Source organism: Salmo trutta, chromosome 13, assembly GCF_901001165.1.
Source record: "Salmo trutta chromosome 13, fSalTru1.1, whole genome shotgun sequence".
In the NCBI taxonomy this organism is placed as follows: domain Eukaryota; kingdom Metazoa; phylum Chordata; class Actinopteri; order Salmoniformes; family Salmonidae; genus Salmo; species Salmo trutta.
Window position 1 is genome coordinate 51,027,184 of NC_042969.1, and position 12,377 is coordinate 51,039,560.

The window sequence follows — 12,377 nt, forward strand, 5'->3', positions numbered from 1 at the left end:
TCATAGTGAGCCCAGCTGTCACGAAACACACCCCTGCCTCTTCATCAAATCAAATCCAAACACAGCTTTATCGACTTGAGGGATGACAGGCGCTGGCCATGTCATACTGTATGTTATGTCATTAAGACAATGCTTACTGGTCTTATTGCTCATACTAAATAGCAAACCAACAGACCGCTGCTTCTTAAATTGAGAAATATATACAGAATACAATAGAAAGCCAATGGATAGATATTCTTTGTGTGTGTGTGTGTGTGTGTGTGTGTGTGTGTGTGTGTGTGTGTGTGTGTGTGTGTGTGTGTGTGTGTGTGTGTGTGTGTGTGTGTGTGTGTGTGTGGTAGGTGTTTGGTGGGTGTGGGGATAAGGTCACCTACATATTATACACACTCAAATTAATTGCATACGCTATCTAAGGACTCCTGTTTAATTGGCACTCCAAAGTATGGATAACTGGTATGAGAGTGGGTATGAGTGTGTGTGTTTGTGTCTCTTGGGGGGAGGTGCTGTCATACAGTGCCCCCAGAGAGAGAGAGAGAGAGAGAGAGAGAGATGTCAAGGGTGTCAGATGAGCATTTTTTTGAAGAAGCTGACCAGAGCAACACGTATCAAACAGTAAACTTATATAATAATGGAACTGTATTGATACAAGGCAATGATTCAAGCCTCCAGGCCTTTGAGAATAGGTTTGCTACCCTAAAAGCAGAAGCTGAACTCATCTTAGAAACTGAGGAAAAAGTCAAGAAGGGAGATGGAGAAAAGCAGGCCCCAACGGTCTCTGTGACCCAGCAAGAAGCCCTCAGTGTCCCTCTACCTACCTCACCTGCAGCAGACCGAGCCAAGGACATGCCTACAACACCAAGAACACCTGTTATGCAACGTTTCCACAACACCCTCTCTCTCGTCGAAGCAGAGGTCATAGAACTCAGAGAGAACAAGCTTCAACAGGAGGACACTGTCCAGAAACTAAAAGAAGAGATGAAACAGTTCAGGGAGGAGAGCAGAGCATCTATTGCTAAATTAGAAAGCAGAATGGACAAACTGAGTCAGACAAATGACGACCTCAGAGACCATCTGAGCACAACAAGAGAGGAGCAAGGACAAAGAGAGAGGAACATTGACCCCCTCAACCAGCAGCTAGTCATTATGTCCTCTGCATCTAGAGAACATGTCCACCAGCTTGGTACAACACAAGCAGAACCTGAGACCAGCATAACCAGCATGGCCTCCAACACAGCCTGATGACACTGCACCAGCCTACCAGTCTGCTCCAGCCCAGATCAGCCAACCAGCGTCCCAGTCTGCTCTAGCACAGGTCAACCTACCAGCCTCTCAGTCTGCTCCAGCCCAGGTCAACCTACCAGCCTCCCAGTCTGCTCCAGCCCAGATCAGCCAACCAGCGTCCCAGTCTGCTCTAACACAGGTCAACCTACCAGCCTCTCAGTCTGCTCCAGCCCAGGTCAACCTACCAGCCTCCCAGTCTGCTCGAGCCCAGATCAGCCAACCAGCCACCCAGTCTGCTCCAGCCCAGGTCAACCTACCAGCCATCCAGTCTGCTCGAGCCCAGATCAGCCAACCAGCCTCCCAGTCTGCTCCAGCCCAGATCAGCCAACCAGCCTCCCAGTCTGCTCCAGCCCAGATCAGCCAACCAGCCTCCCAGTCTGCTCCAGCCCAGATCAGCCAACCAGCCTCCCAGTCTGCTCCAGCCCAGGTTAGAATACCAGCCTCCCAGTCTGCTCCAGCCCAGGTCAGAATACCAGTCTCCCAGTCTGCTCCACCCAGACAATACCCCACAACTTCCATCCTTATTGATTCAAATGGGAAGTTCTTAGTCCAGGAAAGATTATTCCCTAGACACCAGGTGTATAATTTCTGGTGTCCTACAACTGACAGTGCAATGCAGCTACTCAGTCAGACCAGGACTGACACCCCCGACAACCTCATCATCCACATTGGCACAAACCACCTTCATGCCAAAGGTGAAAATGTATCTGGGGCAGTGAGAAGAGTGGCAGAACGGGCACAGGCTATGTTCCCAACAACCAATATAGTTGTGTCCACCCTCCTACCAAGAAAATACTTCCCAGGACAGTTGATCAACAATATAAATCAACAGGTCACTCTGGACTGTGCCTCACTGCTCAACGTCAGAACGGCTCACCACCCCACTCTGACATGTTAACATTTATACGATAACGTACATCTTGATCAGGACAGTATCAGAACCTTTGCCAGGGACCTAAAGGATGCAACACTTGGCAGGGATCCACACACCCATCACCCTAGCAACAGAGGTCCCCCGCCCCACCTTCTGAAACAACAGCACCCCCACCATCCCCAGGAGAAAAGAGCCAGACACAGCTTATTACAGCACAGCTCTACTAGACCCGTCCCATCACAACACAGCTCTACTAGACCAGGCCCATCACAACACAGCTCTACTAGACCAGGCCCAACACAGCACAGATTTACCAGACTAGACCCATCACAACACAGCTCTACTAGACCAGGCCCAACACAGCACAGATTTACCAGACTAGACCCATCACAACACAGCTCTACTGGACCCGTCCCATCACAACACAGCTCTACTAGACCAGGCCCATCACAACACAGCTCTACTGGACCTGGCCCATCACAACACAGCTCTACTGGACCTGGCCCATCACAACACAGCTCTAGTAGACCCGTCCCATCACAACACAGCTCTACTGGACCCGTCCCATCTCAACACAGCTCTACTGGACCAGGCCCATCACAACACAGCTCTACTAGACCAGGCCCATCACAACACAGCTCTACTAGACCAGGCCCATCACAACACAGCTCTACTAGACCAGGCCCATCACAACACAGCTCTACTAGACCAGGCCCATCACAACACACCTCTACTAGACCTGGCCCATCACAACACAGCTCTACTAGACCTGGCCCATCACAACACAGCTCTACTAGACCTGGCCCATCACAACACAGCTCTACTGGACCAGGCCCATCACAACACAGCTCTACTGGACCAGGCCCATCACAATACAGCTCTACTGGACCAGGCCCATCACAACACAGCTCTGACCATTACACCAGGGTCGGACAGAACACTATCCTTCAGAGAAGTACACCACATGATGAAGTCCACACCACGTATCATTCAGATCATCAGCCCGCTGAGGTAACCTCTGGAGAAGACACCTAGAACAATCAGAGATTGGAGAGGTGCGCCAACTACTGCATCTAATATGCAGACTACTGAAGTAGACAGACCCTATAATTCACACACACACACACACACACACACACAGGGTTGCAGATTGCATTGTACTTATTTTTGGTGCAATCTTATTCCATTCTTATGAATTTGTTTACAACTATTCTTAATTTTATTGGCACCGGTATTATAATAATAATTATATGTAATGGTGTGTGTGTGCGTGCATGCGTGCGTATGTATGTATGTATGTATGTATGTATGTATGTATGTATGTATGTATGTATGTATGTATGTATGTATGTATGTATGTATGTATGTACAGTGGGGCAAAAAAGTATTTCGTCAGCCACCAATTGTGCAAGTTCTCCCACTTAAAAAGATGAGGCCTGTAATTTTCATCATAGGTACACGTCAACTATGACAGACAAAAGGAGAAAAAAAATCCAGAAAATCACATTGTAGGATTTTAATGAATTTATTAGCAAATTATGGTGGAAAATAAGTATTTGGTCACCTACAAACAAGCAAGATTTCTGTCTATCACAGACCTGTAACTTCTTCTTTAAGAGGCTCCTCTGTCCTCCACTCGTTACCTGTATTAATGGCACCTGTTTGAACTTGTTATCAGTATAAAAGACACCTGTCCACAACCTCAAACAGTCACACTGCAAACTCCACTATGGCCAAGACCAAAGAGCTGTCAAAGGACATCAGAAACAAAATTGTAGACCTGCACCAGGCTGGGAAGACTGAATCTGCAATAGGTAAGCAGCTTGGTTTGAAGAAATCAACTGTGGGAGCAATTATTAGGAAATGGAAGACATACAAGACCACTGATAATCTCCCTCGATCTGGGGCTCCACGCAAGATCTCACCCGTGGGGTCAAAATGATCACAAGAATGGTGAGCAAAAATCCCAGAACCACACGGGGGGACCTAGTGAATGACCTGCAGAGAGCTGGGACCAAAGTAACAAATCCTACCATCAGTAACACACTACGCCGCCAGGGACTCAAATCCTGCAGTGCTAGACGTGTCCCCCTGCTTAAGCCAGTACATGTCCAGGCCCGTCTGAAGTTTGCTAGAGAGCATTTGGATGATCCAGAAGAGGATTGGGAGAATGTCATATGGTCAGATGAAACCAAAATAGAACTTTTTGGTAAAAACTCAACTCGTCGTGTTTGGAGGACAAAGCATGCTGAGTTGCATCCAAAGAACACCATACCTACTGTGAAGCATGGGGGTGGAAACATCATTCTTTGGGGCTGTTTTTCTGCAAAGGGACCAGGAAGACTGATCCGTGTAAAGGAAAGAATGAATGGGGCCATGTATCGTGAGATTTTGAGTGAAAACCTCCTTCCATCAGCAAGGGCATTGAAGATGAAACGTGGCTGGGTCTTTCAGCATGACAATGATCCCAAACACACCGCCCAGGCAACGAAGGAGTGGCTTTGTAAGAAGCATTTCAAGGTCCTGGAGTGGCCTAACCAGTCTCCAGATCTCAACCCCATAGAAAATCTTTGGAGGGAGTTGAAAGTCTGTGTTGCCCAGCGACAGCCCCAAAACATCACTGCTCTAGAGGAGATCTGCATGGAGGAATGGGCCAAAATGCCAGCAACAGTGTGTGAAGACTTACAGAAAACGTTTGACCTGTGTCATTGCCAACAAAGGGTATATAACAAAGTATTGAGATAAACTTTTGTTATTGACCAAATACTTATTTTCCACCATAATTTGCAAATAAATTCATAAAAAATCCTACAATGTGATTTTCTGGATTTTTTTTCTTCTCATTTTGTCTGTCATAGTTGACGTGTACCTATGATGAAAATTACAGGCCTCTCTCATCTTTTTAAGTGGGAGAACTTGCACAATTGGTGGCTAACTAAATACTTTTTTGCCCCACTGTATGTATGTATGTATGTATGTATGTATGTATGTATGTATGTATGTATGTATGTATGTACGTACAGTGGGGGAAAAAAGTATTTGATCCCCTGCTGATTTTGTACGTTTGCCTACTTACAAAGAAATGATCAGTCTCTAATTTTAATAGTAGGTTTATTTGAACATTGAGAGACAGAATAACAACAACAAAAATCCAGAAAAATGCATGTCAAAAATGTTATAAAATTATTTGCATTTTAATGAGGGAAATAAGTATTTGACCCCTCTGCAAAACATGACTTAGCATTTGGTGGCAAAACCCTTGTTGGCAATCACAGAGGTCAGACGTTTCTTGTAGTTGGCCACCAGGTTTGCACACATCTCAGGTGGGATTTTGTCCCACTCCTCTTTGCAGATCTTCTCCAAGTCATTAAGGTTTCAAGGCTGACGTTTGGCAACTCGAACGTTCAGCTCCCTCCACAGATTTTCTATGGGATTAAGGTCTGGAGACTGGCTAGGCCAATCCAGGACCTTAATGTGCTTCTTCTTGAGCCACTCCTTTGTTGCCTTGGCCGTGTGTTTTGGGTCATTGTCATGCTGGAATACCCATCCACGACCAATTTTCAATGCCCTGGCTGAGGGAAGGAGGTTCTCACCCAAGATTTCACGGTACATGGCCCCGTCCATCGTCCCTTTGATGCGGTGAAGTTGTCCTGTCCCCTTAGTAGAAAAACACCCCAAAGCATAATGTTTCCACCTCCATGTTTGACGGTGTAGATGGTGTTCTTGGGATCATAGGCAGCATTCCTCCTCCTCCAAACACGGCAAGTTGAGTTGATGTCAAAGAGCTCCATTTTGGTCTCATCTGACCACAACACTTTCACCAGTTGTCCTCTGAGTCATTCAGATGTTCATTGGCAAACTTCAGACGGGCATGTATATGTATTCTTGAGCAGGGGGACATTGCGGGCGCTGCAGGGTTTCAGTCCTTCACGGCGTAGTGTGTTACCAATTGTTTTCTTGGTGACTATGGTCCAAGCTGCCTTGAGATCATTGACAAGATCCTCCCGTGTAGTTCTGGGCTGATTCCTCACCATTCTCATGATCATTGCAACTCCACGAGGTGAGATCTTGCATGGAGCCCCAGGCCGAGGGATATTGACAGTTCTTTTGTGTTTCTTCCATTTGCGAATAATCGCATCAAATGTTGTCACCTTCTCACCGAGCTGCTTGGCGATGGTCTTGTAGCCCATTCCAGCCTTGTGTAGGTCTACAATCTTGTCCCTGACATCCTTGGAGAGCTCTTTGGTCTTGGCCATGGTGGAGAGTTTGGAATCTGATTGATTGATTGCTTCTGTGGACAGGAGTCTTTTTTACAGATAACAAGCTGCTGTTAGGAGCACTCCCTTTAAGAGTGTGCTCCTAATCTCAGCTCGTTACCTGTATAAAAGACACCTGGGAGCCAGAAATCTTTCTGATTGAGAGGGGGTAAAATACTTATTTCCCTCATTAAAATGCAAATCAATTTATAACATTTTTGTCATGCGTTTTCTGGATATTTTTGTTGTTATTCTGTCTCTCACTGTTCAAATAAACCTACCATTAAAATTATAGACTGATCCTTTCTTTGTCAGTGGGCAAACGTACAAAATCAGCAGGGGATCAAATACTTTTTTCCCCCACTGTATGTATGTATGCATGCATGCATATATGTATGTATGTATATATTATTTTTATTTTTTTTCAATGTAGTTTACTCAAGCTAGTGAATATCACTTATTATAAATGAGATCATTAACCTCTCTGGGCCAGACGCTTGCGTCCCACCTACTCAACAGCCAGTGGAATCCCGTGGCGCGTTATTCAAATACCTTAGAATTGCTATTACTTCAATTTCTCAAACATATGACTATTTTACAGCATTTTAAAGACAAGACTCTCGTTAATCTAACCACACTGTCCGATTTCAAAAAGGCTTTACAACGAAAGCAAAACATTAGATTATGTCAGCAGAGTACCCAGCCAGAAATAATCAGACACCCATTTTTCAAGCTAGCATATAATGTCACATAAACCCAAACCACAGCTAAATGCAGCACTAACCTTTGATGATCTTCATCAGATGACAATCCTAGGACATTATGTTATACAATACATGCATGTTTTGTTCAATCAAGTTCATATTTATATCAAAAAACAGCTTTTGACATTAGCATGTGACTAGCATGTGACTAGCATTCCCACCCAACACTTCCGGTGAATTTACTAAATTACTCACGATAAACGTTCACAAAAAACATAACAATTATTTTAAGAATTATAGATACAGAACTCCTTTATGCACTCGCTATGTCCGATTTTAAAATAGCTTTTCGGTGAAAGCACATTTTGCAATATTCTGAGTAGATAGCCCAGCCATCACAGGCTAGCTATTTTGACACCCACAAAGTGTGGTACTCACCAAACTCCGATTTACTATTAGAAAAGTTTGATTAGCTTTGGTGTTCTTAGTCAGAATGCACTCCCAGGACTTCTACTTCAATAACAAATGTTGGTTTGGTCCCAAATAATCCATAGTTATATCCAAATAGCGGCGTTTTGTTCGTGCGTTCAAGACACTATCCGATGGGTAAATAAGGGTGACGCGCCCGATGCGTTTCGTGACAAAACAATTCGAAATATTCCATTACCGTACTTCGAAGCATATCAACCGCTGTTTAAAATCAATTTTTATGCCATTTTTCTCGTAAAAAAGCGATAATATTCTGACCGGGAGTGGTTGTTTTCGTTCAAAGAGAGAGAAAGTAAACATGGTGTCAGCTCGGGCACGCGCCTCCAGTCTCATTGTCCTCAGATCGACCACTTACAAAATGCGCTAATGTTTTTCAGCCAGGGCCTGCAAAGCTACCATTCAACTTTCTGGCGCCTTCTGAGAGCCTATGGGAGCGTTAGAAAATGTCACGTCATGCCAGAGATCCCCTGTTTTGGTTAGAGATGATCAAGAAGGCCATGAAATGGTCAGAGAGAGCGCTTCCTGTTTGGAATCTTCTCTGGTTTTGGCCTGCCAAATGAGTTCTGTTATACTCACAGACACCATTCAAACAGTTTTAGAAACTTTAGGGTGTTTTCTTTCCAAATCAAACAATTATATGCATATTCTAGTTACTGGGCAGGAGTAGTAACCAGATTAAATCGGGTACGTTTTTTATCCGGCCGTGCAAATACTGCCCCCTATCCCCAACAGGTTTTAACTATCAGCTCTTGGAATATCCAGGGCCTATACTCTTCACATTTTGGTTATAAAACAACAAATCCAGAATTGATTAAAGACATGGTTTGATAATGAATGTATAACAATTAGAAAACGCCTAAGACAAATGTCAAATGAAAAACATAAGCAGCAAAACAACCCAGAGCTACAATATTAATACTTTGAAACTTTGAAACTCTGAAACAGTATAAACAAACACTGAAACGCAAGAAATTGAATTATACCAAAAAGACACTTGATGAAATTGAAAACGCAATTGACCAAAATCCCTTCTGAGACATGTGGAACAATTTAAGGACGACAAAGCCACAAGAATTAGCCATACAAGATGAAGGAATTTGGAAAACTTATTTTGATAATCTATACAAAAACATTCCACAAAAAGACTTACAACAGAACCAATTAGAAATTCAAGAAAAATGTAACATCCTTGAATCAGTCATTAAAAACAACCAAAATCCATTAGATTACCCAATAACCCAACAAGATCTAAATGAAAAGCTCAAATCTATAAAATCAAAGAAGTCTTGTGGTCTAGATAACATCAGAAATGAAATGCTGAAAAACAGCACACCTGAGTAGCAAAATGCTGTGCTAAACTGTTCAACATGGTTTTAACTTCTGGCTGCTTCCCTGATGTCTGGAACCAGGGGCTCATCTCCCCTATCCACAAACACGGAGACAAATCAGACCCCAAAAAGTACAGGGGAATTTGCATAAACAGCAACTTGGGAAAGGTTTTCTGTAGCATTATGAATTCAAGAATTCAAACTTTTCTTCAAGAAAAACATGTGATAAGTAAATGTCAAATTGGCTTTATGCCTAACTATCGCACTACTGACCACATATACACCTTACACACACTAATTAATAAACACGTCCACCAAAAAAAGAGGGCAAAATCATTGCTTGATTTATTGACTTTAAAAAAAAGCATTTGATTCTATTTGGCACGAAGGGCTATTCTACAAAATTCTCCAAAGTGGGCTGGGTGGTAAGGTGTATGACTTAATAAAATGTATTTCCAAAGAAAACAAGTGTGCAATAAAAATCAAAAACCAAAGAACAGAATTTGTTTCACAACGTCGAGGTGTGAGACAAAGCTGCAGTTTGAGTCCAAATCTTTATAACATTTATATCAATGAATTAGCAGACATGTTGGACCATTCTCCAGCCCCAGGACTCACACTATTTGACACAGAGGTAAAATACCTGCTATATGCTGATGACTTGGTACTTCTATCACCAACCAAAGAAGGTCTTCAACAGAACCTTAACATTCTAGAGCAATATTGCCATAATTGGGCCCTAGCAGTAAATTTCCAAAAAACGAAAATCATGATTTTCCAAAAGAAAACAGATGGCAGAAACACAAATATAAATTCACCCTGAGCAACACCATAATTAAACACACAAAAAATTACACCTACCTTGGTCTGACCATATCTGCATCGGGAAACTTTAATATGGCAGTGAATGCACTCAAAGAAAAAGCCTGCAGAGCATTGTATGCATTGTATGAAATTATTCAAAATCAACATCCCAATTAGAATTTGGCCCAAATTATTTGACAGTGTAATCCTACCAATAGCTCTTTACGGAAGTGAGGTTTGGGGGCCACTCAATAAACTGGACTTTAAAATGTGGGACAAACATCCAATTGAAGCCCTATATGCAGAATTCTGTCGGAAAATTCTACAAGTCCAGAGAAATACACCAACTAATGCATGTAGGGCAGAATTGGGCCGCTTTCCAGTAGTAATGAAAATACAGAAAAGATCATAAAAATGTTGGCTACATCTAAATTCAAGTCCAAATTCAAGTCTGCAATTTAAAGCACTTCAAACCCAAGAGCTGAGCCCAGAAACGAGCCCTCTCAGTCAGCTGGTGTTGGACCTAACCAACCAAGCTGACACCAGCACTGCTTAAAAATAAATAATTCCAATAAACAAAATCATGAACCAATCAAAGGACTCATATTTACAACATTGGAAAAACGAAACAAAATCCCAAAGCTGACTAAATTGCTATCTGACCCTAAACAGAGAATATGAATTGGCTGATTATCTCTACTCTGTCAGAGATACGAAGCAGAGACAGATCCTCACCAAGTACAGGCTGAGTGACCACCGATTGGCAATAGAAACCGGCAGACATAAAAAGACATGGCTACCGAAAGAGGAGCGTGTATGTGGTCATTGCACGACAGGGGAGGTAGAAACAGAGATGCACTTTCTCCTTTACTGGGAGAAATATTCCTCACCAAGAGATTCATTATTCACAGAAATGACTACATTTTATCCAAATTGTAACTTATTAAACCCAGAGGGAAAACTAAAAATACTAACGGGCGAAGGTGCAATGGCTACTCTTGCAGCCAAATATGTATTTTCCTGCCATAGCCTGAGGGACACTGAATAATAACATCTGCATAGTGAGCAGTAACTTACTTATTATTACTATTATTGTTATTACTATTATTATTGTTGTTTATCATTCCAAATAGCAGTGGTATTGGTGGTAATGGTAATGATAGCAGTTTAGTGATGGTGGTGGTAGTAGTAGTGGTAATGTTGATAGTAGTTGTAGTACTGATGTAATGGTGAAGATGACCGTTATTTAGTTATAAGTTAGTTATAGTTTCATTTTTCATATTTAGATTTTTATATTTATTACATTACATTCTACTATTGACTGTTACCATTTTATTGTTATTATTTTTGTATGTAATTGTGTATTATTATTTAATACCATTTAATATTATTATTCTTTATCATTTTAATACAATGTATATTGTATACATTGTTGCTTTGGCAATGTTGACAGAATGTTTTTCATGCCAATAAAGCAGCTTGAATTTGAGAGAGAGAGAGAGAGAGAGAGAGAGAGAGAGAGAGAGAGAGAGAGAGAGAGAGAGAGAGAGAGAGAGAGAGAGAGAGAGAGAGAGAGAGAGAGAGAGAGAGAGAGAGAGAGAGAGAGAGAGAGAGAGAGAGAGAGAGAGAGAGAGAGAGAGAGAGGCCCACCATATCCCATCAGCTTTATCTAACTGCCTATAATAGCAGTAGAAAACTTGAGAGTGGGGACATAGTCCCCTGCAGAGGGTCTACTGCCTTCCACTGCTCTGTGACTCAGTCAGTTCAGCACTGATGATCTGCCCTCCCCCATGCTCAGTGGGGCAGAGAGTCACCTCGCCCTAATGCCGGGGGTGTGAAGTGAACTGGTGTTTTAGTCTATGGCAGTACACCCATCGGCTAAAACCAACACCAGCATGTCCCCCCATATGTCCACAAAACCATGGTACGGATATCTGAATCATTAGAGGACATACAAAGCCTGACAGCTAATACATATGTTAATGAAATACACACATCCATCACATCCAGCACACGTCCATCCATCACTCACACAGAGTGATGGGTCTCACCACACCGAGGTATCCGTGACAAGGGAGAGGGGAATCCGACAGCAAGCTGTATCGATTCAGTCTGGAAACCACCCCTCGGGTCCTGTTCACACACATACGAAACGCAGCTGCACTGGATCAATGAGTGGTCCCGTGTGAAGGACAGAGCCACACGCACGCACGTGCACGCACACGCACACAACAGTGAGAGAGATGAAACGGGAGCCGAGTATCAGAAGGTGAGAGCTGGAGCGAGGAGAGCGACCTGTATCATCTGACCTGAGAAGTCTTATCTGACACCCCTCCATTTATTACTGGGCCACAGAGCGACCTTTAAAACTATGGGCATTTACAGACAGTGCAACACACACACACAAATCCACATTCTGTACCAGCATGTTAGCAGTTGTAACACAGATACAAATAGGAACCTAGATATATGTAGGATGCAGGAAAATTGACAGCACATCCCTCCAAATGTAGGACAAAGATGGTGACATAGCCAAAATATAAAGACAGTTTGTGTGTCATGCCTGGTTTCTTTGGTCTGAATGTGATCAATGGGTAAACAGGTCCACTCCATCAATCCAATGAGTTACAATGAGGCAATG